Source organism: Bombus terrestris, chromosome 2, assembly GCF_910591885.1.
Source record: "Bombus terrestris chromosome 2, iyBomTerr1.2, whole genome shotgun sequence".
Lineage (NCBI taxonomy): Eukaryota > Metazoa > Arthropoda > Insecta > Hymenoptera > Apidae > Bombus > Bombus terrestris.
Window position 1 is genome coordinate 16466616 of NC_063270.1, and position 11690 is coordinate 16478305.

At 44.9% G+C, this 11690-nt stretch overlaps 1 non-coding gene across 1 annotated transcript; it reads left to right on the forward strand.

Moving 5' to 3' along the window:
* The first annotated feature begins 11425 nt into the window (after window positions 1–11425).
* On the forward strand, window positions 11426–11497 carry TRNAA-UGC. Its single transcript has one exon. It is a non-coding gene; the product is annotated as a tRNA-Ala (tRNA).
* The last annotated feature ends 193 nt before the right edge of the window (window positions 11498–11690 follow it).

Genomic DNA, 11690 nt, shown 5'->3' on the forward strand with positions numbered 1-11690 from the left:
GATGATTTACGTACGATTACGAGGCGATTCTTCTAATCTAATTTCTTTTTACGAACGAACAAATCGATATGCTTTGCGTTGGAATCGGCCGGTTTATCACCAACGAAACGAGTCGATATTTCAAATGATTACGGGCTTGGAGGCTTCGTGCGAGCAGTACACAAAGCTGTGGTAATTAATCACAGCGTTCCGGTGAATACCGTCTAAAATTCAGCGAAACAATCGAGGGAAGTTGCGCCCCTGGTATATGCACAAGTGCCATCCACAGGCGAGTTGGGGCTCCGAGCGCGGCAGCGGCCTTCCAATCCATCTGTAAACTGTCCACTTTGATGGGACGACAATCACACCCTGTTGTAACGAAGCTCCGCGGCGGTATTGTCTCGTTTGCGCGAAATTGTAGTACCTGGCCGTTCGAATGTATCGGGGCGGGTTGCCCGTTGAAAATAAAGATCACTCGGCGTTGATTGCGCCATTGCGAAGTAATCGAGGCACCGGCTGGCGATGGATACCAGCCTTCGGTCGCCACCCCATCTCTCGTTCTCCGTTGGTACGCGGGTTCCTACGTCGCTATTTTTTCCTCCCTTTTCCTTGCTCTTGTTGTTGTTGTTGTTTCAGTTTTCCATTTACTTTGTTCCACCCCGTTCCATAGCCGAGAAACGAGGAACGTGGGCGTGCAGTAGAGAGCCCCGGTACTTCGATTAACGACGATATGCTACGAAAATTGCATCAACGAGCGACAGACGCGTGGATGGACAGCGTCGCCGCCCCAAAGCGAGGGCGAGAGCCTCCTACTGGAAAATATAATGAAAAAAGATTTCCGAGAGTGCATCGGGGAATCAATTTTGACGCGCTCTTGTAGGCATTTCCCGTTAATTAGAATAATTTAGGAACGTAATAAAATGCTTCTGCACGCACGATCGACTAATAGGAAAGTAAACGGCCGATCTGATTCGAGTCGGACAATATGCGTCTCTGTTATTTCGTTGGTTGCGGTGCCGGCCATCTCTGCCGGTCGAATTCATTTAATTAAAGAGGGAATTAATACGAATGCCGGTCGGCTTCGAACGAACGAACGAAAATAAACGATATATCGCTCGTTAGCCGAGTACCGAGGCTTCATAATCGTATCGAGTTCCTAATGAACGGAAAAACAGCGTTTGCGCGTTTTAGTTCCGAGCCCCGGCCTCTATTTTAACGAAGTTCCCGATATCACTATAATTTTGTCTACTTGTCGACGGCGCTCGATATTCCGCTAATTCGATTCCGACACAAAAGAGAGCGACGGCGGCGGAATGGTGCGCAGGTGTACACAGCCGTGTACCGCGATAATGCAACGCGCATCGCCGAACACGTGATGGCGGGAAATCGGTAAATCAGAATGATCGATACAGCCGATCAGACGAGGCTAGGATTACGGCGACGCGATTTGTTCGGCAAATTATACCGGCAATCACTGACTGTCCCGCTTAATCGAGTCGTTATGGCTTCCTATATAACGCTGAAAGCCAATAAAATCGCGGCCATTCGTTTCGGGGATATATCGTTCGGGCGAAACGGGGAAAAAAGGCTCTTACCGATCGAATGACCGACAGACACGAGAGGGGTATAAAAATATTTTTAATTGCGAGTCCTTGGCCGCGTGGAATCGCATTAAACGCAACTTGCCGACGTGACTAACGCGCTTGTCCGGTTGAAAATCGATCTGGCATCGTGCGTAGCCTGGTCAGCGTGATTTTCAAAATGTTCGAATCCACCAAAAACAGTTACAGGGATTTCCTGCGATCGCGTAATATTCCTATGGGTCTTGAGCCGACGCCAGAGCGGAAGGTTTTCCCAACGGGAGCAACAAGTGTCGTATTCCTCTTATTTTTCGCGACGCATATATAAGAATATATATGTACCTACCTAGAGAAGCTAGTTGAAATTTAGTGGGCAGTAAAACTTTCGGCGTATATCTCGCAAAGTGGCGGCATCCATCTTGGGAATGGCCGGGACGGTACTACGATTGCCACCAGGAGGAAAATGCAAATTGTCGAATATTTATATGCGACGCTGTTCGGGAATGATTTGCATGTCGGGTCGAATTTCTCCACCGTCGTTGCCGTTCTTTATTCCTCGAATACGGAGTGCCATCTAATCGTCGAACCGAGGCAAATCTTTCCACCGTATATTTCCGCTATCTATCATTAAATGGAAATTTCTCTCGACAGAGTGGAATATTTCAAAGAATAGCTCTAATTAGATCATCGTAGGTATCTACTTTGTTTGGTCTTTTACTTTTTTTTTTCTGTTGCAGCCTTCGATCTTGCGATTACATTATCTCCGTAATGATAAGGTATCACGCTCTTAATTTCAATACGCTATTTCTAGATCAACCGTTTTTTGCCTCGTTGCGTCGATGCATCAAGTGTAAGAATATATCGCGTCATTCGAACTACTCACAATACTTAGAAAGCATCGTTCAAAGTCCTCCGGTCGACCAGATATACAAATCCTGACGTCGTTACTTTAAACCAAGTAAAAATTATCTAAGGTTCACAAAAAGTCGCGTTAAAGACATTTGAAGATTATAGAGGGTTATATAAAGGTACTTTAAAAGGTTATGAAAGGTCGTAAAGTGTCATACGAGGGATATTTGTAGGCCAAGAGAGATCGTGACCATGTCACATCAAAGATACTCAGGGACATATGACCCAAGCGATACGTGTTTCGTACGATCGAGGAAGCTTACGTGACGCCTACTATTTCTACGTAATATTAATATTATACTCTCGAAAATACTGTTATTTCGTCTTAGAAAAATTGTATATTAACCATACGAGTTCCTGACTCAGAACTGACTACGAATTTCCAACGAAGTTTATATTGTTTCACGGCGTACAGTAAAAGCACAGAAGCACGATATGACTTAACGCGGCAACAGTTGCGTTACCGCGCATACCGAGCGAAACCGAAGGGCAACGACGGTAAGCAGCGAAAGCAACGACGCCGATGTTGTATGTACAACAGCCGCAGCTTTCCCATTTTCCGCGACACCATTTCCGCCGCAATATCGCGCGGCCACACACGCCCCATGCATTATGCAACGAATGATATACACACGATATCGCGCATTATGCGAGCGACAGATGTAACAGTCTGTTGCGCTCGTTGCCCGCGACTTACATTTTCACCGAGACGTACGTAGTCTGAGTTCTACCGCGAACCGCCACCAGTCAACCAGGCTCTTTCGTATTTCCTGCCATTCCTCGTATTCGCTCGCAAGTTTACGAAAGAATCGAGCACGCCAAACAGTCGAGAAAGCTGGAAGAAGTACGATTCGGATTTCAAGTACTTGGTCGAAAAGCGCGGAAAGCAGCAGAATTTGCATAGGCTCGCATGACATCGCGTATCGGCTGGTGCAAACAGGTTTGCATATGCAATCGTGCCGTATGTCGCGGTAGCTACGTATATACACGCGTTACATATGTATCTATAATATATACAGATTTATATATATATACAAACACATATATACACACACGCGTATATGTATATATAACGTCAAGAAACACGGGATCAGCTTGTACATAATTATGGTTGGTACACACGCATCGCCTGTCGATGTCTGCACATAATGTATGTACCTACATATGTATAAATATATGGACAGGAATCGACGCACACAGTTGCGCAGGCTTGTGGGTGTGTTGTATATGCATAACGATTATATGCCTATTAGAGGAATACAGGGACGTATACGTACATACAATATAGACACAGGAAGGAAGAGGAGTGGGATCACGGGGGATAGTACCATTACTGGTATTGATGAGCAACTGACCGGAGGAATTGGTTCAGCATGTGTGATCGATCTAGCTAATCTCCCTTTGCGGCCGGCCAGATGCTAATCTTCGATCGATATCTCGCTGTGATACGATATTGCGTTAGCGCGGGCAAAAAATCTGGAACTGCTGCAAACTGTTAGATACCATATCTGGCAAGCTACTCGATCCAGCTAACTTCGTGCTCGATGAGGTATCGATCGATCTACGATGGCTTCTGCGATGCTGGAAACACTTTGAATCTACTCACGGCCGACAACTTTGACCCTATTCGCTGAAGCTATTAATGGCATTCGGGAAACAATTTTACCGAGCGGTAGATGACGACGAGCTTCGGCTCTCGTTTCAAAGAGACGGTCACCTATCGATAAAGCGTTTATTATTGCCTCTATAGTATCTCTCGATACAATCGTAATGCGTTCCACCGTAAAAATTGGGTGGATTATTAAACACGCGTTACGCGTTACACGAGGTTAAAAAGTGACGGGGCTTGTTTTTTCGAGATGGTGCGAAATAGAACGTGTCGATTATACCGTTAATATCCACGCGTGACCAACAGCCTCGAATTACTGCTACTAATTAACGCGTGCGATACCCCTTCAACGAACGTTTGCTACTGCAAGAGCTCCGTATAAACTTTTACGGCAGCCGTTTACACAGTCTACGGTTTCTTTACGACGGTTTCATTACGCTTTTCTCATACGAGAAATTAGAGATCAAGAGTGCATGAAAATTCATCGTGGGCGTCGAGTCGAGACGACCTTGCAAATTCGTGGCAGAAGGCGAGCAACTCGCCTTCGTCAAGAACCAGGAATACCCGTTAATTATTAATAATAATCGTTCCTCGCTTCCGCCAGCGGCTCGCTTCTGAAAGACGAAGCCAGCTAGAAAGTCATTAAGCTTACATCGTCCACGTGCCATCCACGATCCTTGTGGGGTGAACGCGTCCTCACCTGGATATGTGGATGTACAGAAGCTTATTATGCAACGGGTGCGTGAAGGATTGCGTCCATTGCGTAGGGTGCACCCCCCTTGCACTTTCGTCGAGCGGAACGGACAAGGTACTTTGCTAAATTAAAGCGCGAACCGCACGCAATTCAGGCTCGCGCATATGCACGCACGCGTCAGACGCACGCACGCACGTACGCACGCATGTTGCGTACGTTTCCACACGTTCGTATTCGCTCGTAGACGCGACCTACCTCGCTCACCTACCGAGAAATTTCGAGCTTGCCGCATCGCATGCTCGTCTCTGTAAATTACGCGGTGCATTCTTCACCTTCTAATCGGAGTTCGCGCGCGGAACGCAGTTACGCGATCGTCAGATAGCGCCAGTAGTTTGTCCGAGGGAAGTATAGATATTTGTCGGGGCAGTTGTTACGTTAAATAGAATCATTAATTAGCAGTCGCAAAGCAAGTATCGTTGAATTTCGTCCGGTTATTTTATCGCGCCAGTTTATCGAGCGAATTGTTCGTACAATTTGCGCGAAGTAACCGGGTTATGGGTTAATTTATCGCGGTATGGAAAAGGTTCTCGAATAATTTGTCCCTAATAGACCATCGAAAGATTTATTAAAAATTCATGTATGCGATCGTTCGTTGGTGTATCATCGATCGTGCTTTTATTGTCGGCTAATGCGGTGTGTGATCGCGGTGGTGAGCACGAAGGGTAGCCGAGGAACAATGAAATAAAAAGCTAGATTTACTTTATTGCGCGCAGGTGTTGTTGTCCGTAAATTATCCTCGGTATATTAATGCCGCGTTGTATACCATCCACGAAAATAAATAATCGTCTTCCCGTGCATCGTCGCTCCAACTATTATCATAATTTTACGGTCGAGTGCGCATCGAGTGGATCTACGTGTTTCTGAATCGTCACCGAACGATTTCACGCGCATCGTACACTCCGCAGAACAAATAACGCTATGGTTTAACGGTAATTCGATGTAATCGCGTTTTATCGTTCAGCATTTAAATCGAAATACAGTTTGTTGTCTTTGTGGACATTTAATCGAATATCAGGCGCCCACCTCACGATCCCCTTGTAAATCCTGCTCGAATTTTCAACCAGAGGAACGAACTTGGCAATTGTATGGCAATCGATTAAAATATTTTAATTGGGGGTGCTTGCAGTTGGACGTCCTATAACGAATGACTCGTATCAGGGCTGATTGTAAATTAAGCGCGAAACCGCCGTTGATTGGTTTAAAATCAGATCACTACGAATCCGTTCGTCGGTCAGTTGGATGCATCTATCGTTTGTGTGCATCGGCTAGGAGCGTAGAGTGGCAGGAATGCATCGCGCGAGGGAGAGTGCAATAAAGGGTGGCTGCATACAGAGAAACTTCCCTAAAATGAATTACACGGGCGTGGATCCGTTGCCAGGCAACCTTCCTCTCTTTTCCTCTCTCTTTCTTCCCCTTTCTCTCTTTAACCGTAATGCACTCTGCGCCGCCACGGTTTTTGTTTGTATTACAAAATCACCCTGTCACGGACGCATCGTAGCCAGTGATCGGGGAATTTGTAAATTCTGGGTCGAGCCCGGTCAATTGACCCATACCTAAAGCAATCAACCGCGTTAAAAAAAAAAAAAAAAGGATGGGAGGAGGAGCGACGGGGTGGAGTTTTTATATCGACACGTTTTACACGAAACCCGGCGAGCACCGTGACACCCAGGAATTTACCACTTGTCGTTCGCATATCATCCACGATGACATTATGCAATTACGAGGGCGAAATTTATCCCGAACGAAATTTACGTTTTTCGTACTATTCGACGATTTATAGTTTACGTACGACGGGCGATAAATTCGGCTTGACAAAAGCCCCGTGTCGAGATCGTTACCACGGCGGCAGGTACGTTTATTTTCTGCTTTCACAGAGGCTTCGAAGATTTTTGCCATACGTCGAACGAGCAACGGCACGAGAAGAATACTGGAACGTGCGAGGGGTTCGAAATGAATATCCTTTTTGGTTCCGGCTGTACTCGACACCGAGTTCCCACAACTCGCTCCCACCCCCCCAGTTTCACGGTTGTAACTGCGATTTGCTGTTTCGCGAGCTGGCCTTTAAAGTTTCAACCCTAAAAGTGTTTCACGCTTGGTATCACCCATTGATCGAATTTAAAACTGATGCGTAGCCGAGCTACCCGTTCGGGTGACATCGCTTTGACACTCGGATGTACTGATTTTACAAGCAGGCACGCGACGGAAACGGATTCTGCCAATGAAATTTAGGGTTGAAAAAGAAGAAAGAATGAAAGAGAGAGAGAGAGAGAGGGAGAATATACGAATGGAAATTTTCGCAAACAGAGTAGATAGGTTCGAGGGTCGTATTTATCTATTCGCACAATGTCTCCGATGATAAGCGTGACGAATCGGTAGAAATCGTTTCTCATCCCGCAATGCTGTATCAATTAGTCACGTCGATGTTAATGATGAAACATTGCAAATAATGAAAACAATCGAGATAACGAACGTACGTTAAACGCATCTTCGAACAAAAGCTTCAGATAATTGCGTTATATCGGTCGGATTAACAATTAGATCTCGTGACGGTCAATTAAAGATAATGAACAATAAAATCGTTCAAACGCGGTATAGCATCGATAACGATCCGGTTTCCAAGATTAATACCTGGAATGGGGAATATAAGCCCGAAAGGGGTTAGTTCAGGGACTTCCGTTGGCGGAGGTGGAACTGGGTTTCCAGGTAAACGCGCTATAGGATTCCGCAATGGCAGACGCGTTCCTAGACTCACGGCGATTCCGTTGAACCGGTCATTTTCGAGAAACGCGGAAGCCTAGTAGAAGGGTAACGGTGTTGCATTTCACCATAGTGTTCCGTAAGAATTCTGCCGAAGCGCACCGACATGTCGGATTCATTGCGCGATTCGACGAACCGAACTGCCATTCTGCCGATCGATACGACGATAATTCCACCGATTCCCATTTCCGAGTTGCTTTTTGGGCTTGGTCCAAGTCTCGTTCGAATAAGAACCATCCATAGAAATCGTGGAAATTGAAACAGTATACCGTCGATAAGACGCATCAATCACCGTGCAAATAACAGGCAAAGCCGATCTGGTTCGCGCAATAAGCAGCGCCAGACCCGCGGCGATAAAACGACGCGATTCGAATAAAACGAAACGAAAGGACCTTAGCGGTTCGACGATTATTCACGCTATGGCCATTTGTTATCGGCAGATTACCCGCGCAACGTATCGACGAATGGATTAACGTCGGGTTTGCTCAACGTAGCAGATAAGGAGCCGATAAGGGACACGTAATTGCGACGAAACGGCTGCCGACACTTGCCGCGGTAGGAGGTCTCTATACAGCGGCGTCGTTCTCGGGCTTCTATCGTCATGTCGCCGAATCGTAAAAAGCTCGGCAGCCACACGCTTTGCATACGGCACGTCCAATCGCGAAATCGGATGTCACGTTTCTACGTTGCCCGTTCGAACGTTTTCTTATCATGCACCGCGAGGCTGTTCCGGTTGTTAGACACAGACGTTTCGTTTATTTTATTCGGCCGCGTTTTACTTTATTTCCATCGACGGTGAATAGGTTTCCCATCGGGGTTCGGGGATTAAGTAAATCTGGTCACGTTGGACGAAGCAGGCGGAACGAGCGAGTGTGCGCGAGCTGGAGCGATGCCCGCGATGGATACCCGTTATCTCGTATCGAGTCCCCGGCGTTTTATCTTCCGTGTGTAAAGAAACGACCCCGAGCTGATACCGAATGGAAACTCGAAGACGGACCGTATTTACAGAGAACTTTTCTCGAAGAGAAACGCGCGTACAAAAGAGCCTCTCTCACCACGGGCGGCCGGCTACTGCAGTTTACTTTCGTGTAAACACCGAGCTCCCGCGAGTCCCAGCCTGTTATCGCAGGATTATTTCTTTCATTCGTTCCCGACTTAAGGATACTAAGAATAAAATATGCACGGACAGGGCTCTTTGGGAGCCGCGTTTCTTCAGTACCATTCCCTCGGTCGTTCTTCGATAATTAGCCCTGTTAATTGCGAAATATCGTCTCTCTTTTTCTTCCCGCTTCGCAACCACGTCGCGTATACCGATTTAACGAGTGAGCGAGTGAGAGAGCAGCAGAGAGAAATGGTATTAAAAGAATGTTTACGAGAGACCGGTTCTGGTGTTAAAGTATAATAGGACGCATGCCTCTGGGTATCTCTCTCTCTCTCTCTCTCTCTCTCTCTCTCTCTTTCTCTCTGTCTTTCGTCTCTAAGGCTGCCGGGATTAATATCGCTAATTGTTAGTCTCAAAGGATGCGAAGTATGTCGGCTCGAAAGTCTGCAGGGGGCTAAGGCAACGACTTGGAAAATTAAGGATTAAGACTTCGGGGCTAATATTGCCTCGTCTTGTATGAAACATGGACGAGCTTGCTGTAGGTGGTAATTCGGAGAACAAAGGGGTTTTTGTTTGGCTTACGAACGTTCTCGCGAACGGACGTTCGAACAAGTTGATACAAATAATGTTTATCGCACTGGCGCAAATTCTGTATACGTGTCTTGGGTATAGCATTTCTAGATAGAAATGTGTTTCTTAAAAATGAACGAAAGTGAAAAATAAGAGTATGAAATATTTTCGTAACGAGAAGGTACGAACGCATGTATATGTATAAATATCGGAAGAGATTTGCGAGATCCGTCATGTTTTTAAGATGCGTCTCGACGTATTGTTTTAAAACACCGCGCTATCATTCTCACATTACTGTTTGCTTTGCCTTTGGACTTCCAAAGAGGGAGATTCTCGGATTTATACGATAAGAATGCTCGTTCTTATTCGTCTGCCTCTAAAATATCACATTTCACGTATCGGGTTACGATTTATCAAGTTTTTAGGCATACAGAAAATTTAAAAGGGGGATATCAGATTGCGAGTTGCCGCGTTGTCAAAAGAATATTGACTTTTTCGAACCAACTACGACACCGAGCGTTAAAAAGTTTGCGTTAATTCAAAGGCATTAGTATCACAGCCATGAGTAAATATCGGCAAACGACAATACATATCAACGGTACACGATAATAACATTACTAAATATCTTTATATTAAATATTATCTAATTTTCCGCTGCAACCGGTTCGAGCCACAACGTTACGCTTTGCGAAAAATATAGTACGATCGTTAAGACGTATCCTGTACGCTCGACGCGAAGTCAAGTGTTACAGACTACTGTTGCAGACATCAACGGACATAATTAAGAATGTATCAACGCGTAATGGATGGTAGCGCTTATCAAGTTCTTTCAGCCAGTCGAAACAGTCCGGTCGCGTCTGGCTCCGCCAACAGACTTTCTTCTTCTTCTTTCTTCGCGGTAAAACCAGCGTCATTTATTATAATGCCTCCGGTCTGCGCCATACATATAAACATCTTGGCCTTTAGAAAGCACAGGGAACGGTTACTTTCACTTTTACCTATTCTATGTATCCGCGCGTGTACCGTATCGCCTGTGTAATGCATGGACCCATTCAAAAGGTGTCGGACGATCCGGCCAGTGTTATTTCCACGGTCACTTTCCTGGCAAGTTTTCTAACTTGCCCTATCTCTAAAAGGAAGGTCTCTTGTATACGTCGATGGGATTTGTGGGATCTTCCCCGTTGTAAACCTATCATTTTCCTCGCTACGAAGGTCATAAGTTTCCTTGTACGTCAACCAAAAATGATACTTTGATTAAAGATCCTTAGATATCTTTACAACTTGGGGGCAAGAATAAATCTATGGCAGAAAGATTTCTAAAATTATCAACCTGTGTATGACACACCGTGCGCGTAATTGCAACGTATACGCGAGAATTGAAATGTTTTTTAAACGAATACGAACCGAGGAAGGGAGAAAAAATGCGGGCGAAAGATAAAAGTAACCGGTGCACCGGGTGATAGATCTTTATTAGAGGTCGGTGGTGCATAAGTCACGCGACGGGGGGTGACTTTTAGCCATCCTCGTAATTCTTTGAGCACGTACGCCAACCCCATGCGGATGCGTTGCAATAATGGGACGCAATTGCGGCAAATGATCATCGGTTTTACCTCAGGGCCACTCATAATTCGTGGAACAGGTCTTTACGTGGATTATATAGCAGACTGAAAATCATAGTGATGCAAGTTAGTGAACTACTATTTCGCGTAAGATCGTGTTTTAGTTTCATTAGTAGAAAGAAATTCAACGGAATTTTAGAAAACATGTCGCGATGCAAAATAAAATTATAACTTGGCCAGATAGTTCTTTCAGGGAGTGTACAACGTGAAAAGCTTCTTCGAATTTTGACTTACATGGCTATGATTCTCAGCTCGCCATATGACGTCGTTTAAATTGCATATCGTATTTTCGAACACGATACATCTGTTAATAATATCGGTCTTGTATATTCGCAGAATTAGCTCGGCAGAGACAGCTGGCTACATATTCGTAATAATCGGTAATCGAAAAGAGTATATACGCATACATTCGAACATCTGTTTCGATGATTTAATTAATTGCACGAATTTAACGGGAATTGTTTATAAATATATTATAATCATTGTTTATATAGCTTTATAGAGTTTGCCCGTATTTTAAAATATAAAATCATGTACGAATATAACGGGGATGTAGCTCAGTGGTAGAGCGTTCGCTTTGCATGTGAAAGGCCCCGGGTTCGATCCCCGGCATCTCCAATTTTTTTTTTCCGCTACGTGTGTTTCTTTTTTCTTTGCTTTTCATTACAGTAATTCGTATTGAGATTTGCCGTACGCTACAATTTTCCATTACAAAAATATATACAAAGTAACTTAAATTGTAAATTAGCGTAATTTTCTATTTATACGTAGGCATAAACACGTGTTGCCAGGATTAATCACAGAGTAAAAT